The following is a 1,712-nucleotide window of genomic DNA, read 5'->3' on the forward strand; positions in this document are numbered from 1 at the left end:
ATCAGGCGCGTAGGAAACATTTTAGTTTTCTCTTTGTTTTTTATGAGATAGACAATCACACAAGTTTCAAGCATTTTCAAGCACTTCACAAAAAAATTCAAGCATTTTCAAGACTTCACAAAAAATTCAAGCATATGCTTGAATTTTTTGTGAAGTCTTGAAAATGCTTGAATTTTTTTGTGAAGTGCTTGAAAATGCTTGAAACTTGTGTGATTTCTATCTCATAAAAACAAAGAGAAAACTAAAATGTTTCCTACGCGCCTGATATCAGGCGCGTAGGAAACATTTTAGTTTTCTCTTTTGTTTTTATGAGATAGACAATCACACAAGTTTCAAGCATTTTCAAGCACTTCACAAAAAAATTCAAGCATTTTCAAGCACTTCACAAAAAATTCAAGCATTATTATAGTCCCAGTCTAAGTCGAGCGGTCTTTTATTTTGAAACGTTTTTTTATTTCGAAATGACCGTATTAAATAAAACAGAAATAACTAATTAATTCTTGTGCGGCCCGGTACTGATTGATCCATGGACCGGTACCGGTCCGCGGCCCGGGGGTTGGGGACCACTGCTGTACACCATCACCACCGAGCGACAGCCTCACAGTCTGGACTGTAACCAAGGTGAAGGAGAGGATGCAAACTTACACCACCCTGCTCTGACTCCACCTCTGACTCCACCAGGTGACAGGCTGGTCTTTACATGCAGCTTTAACACACACACACACACACACACGCACACACACACACACACACCGTGTCACCCTGAGGCTGCAGAGAGTGTGTGTGTGTGTGTGTGTGTGTGTGTGTGTGTGTGTGTGTGTGTGTGTGTGTGTGTGTGTTATTTTTAGTTTTAACGACCGCACGCGCTGCTCGCCACATTAACGTGGTGTTAACACATCACGTCACTCGGTTCGGCTCGGTTCGGTTCGGTTCGGCTCAGGTGACCGTTAAATAATAATGTTAATTTACAAACAACCTGTTGGCACGTTATGTCACACCGGGGGGTCAGCCGGTTAACGGCAAATTAACGGACACACACACACACACACACATGGAGCGAGCTAACGGCTGTTTTAACCGGGCAGCTGTCCGGTAACCCCCCCTCCTCCTCCCGGTGTGTAACGGTTCATCTTCTCGTACTCACCCCGGTCCTGGACGGTGGATCAGTCCGCACACACACACACGCACAGAACTTCGCCCGGTGTCGGTCACCGGTGTTGTTTCATCACGGCACAGTCCGGTAAAATACAAACATATATATTTGTTTTCGTATATTTAAGTGTTATTTTATCCGTCTCCGTGTCTCCGTGTCGAGCTCCGGTCCAACCGGCGGGTGGAGCTGGTTCCGTCAGTCGGTGTGTGCCGAGCCGGCTGTCCGCTCCGCCGCCATCTTGCTTGTGATGGGAATCCGCCGCCTCGTGCGCGCGCGCAGACACGCGCACACACACACACACACACATACACGCGCACACACACACACACACACACACATAATCTACTTGATGCCACAGTTGTCAGATTAATTTGTTTATTTAAAGGTGCAGTGTGACATCCATACCCATGATGTCATGCACCTTAAAAAATAAGAGTGTGACATCCATACCCATGATGTCATGCACCTTAAAAAATAAGAAAAGATTAGAAAATAAGAAAAATAAGAATTTCGTTTTTTGTCATTTTATGAATCTAAACAGAGGGAGCGGGTCCTCTTC

The 1,712-nt window shown here is 45.2% G+C and overlaps 1 protein-coding gene across 8 annotated transcripts in view; it reads right to left on the reverse strand.

Moving 5' to 3' along the window:
* The window catches only part of LOC104929622 (C-myc promoter-binding protein), a 68,133-nt gene extending 66,692 nt beyond the window's left edge, over positions 1 to 1,441 (reverse strand). For all 8 annotated transcript variants that reach the window (XM_027281331.1, XM_027281338.1, XM_027281337.1 and 5 more), the window contains exon 1: positions 1,145 to 1,441. The gene's annotated coding sequence lies outside the window, so the exon portion shown is untranslated. The remainder of the gene's footprint in view (positions 1 to 1,144) is intronic.
* Positions 1,442 to 1,712: the final 271 nt, after the last annotated feature.

Source organism: Larimichthys crocea, chromosome VIII, assembly GCF_000972845.2.
Source record: "Larimichthys crocea isolate SSNF chromosome VIII, L_crocea_2.0, whole genome shotgun sequence".
Taxonomy (NCBI): domain Eukaryota; kingdom Metazoa; phylum Chordata; class Actinopteri; family Sciaenidae; genus Larimichthys; species Larimichthys crocea.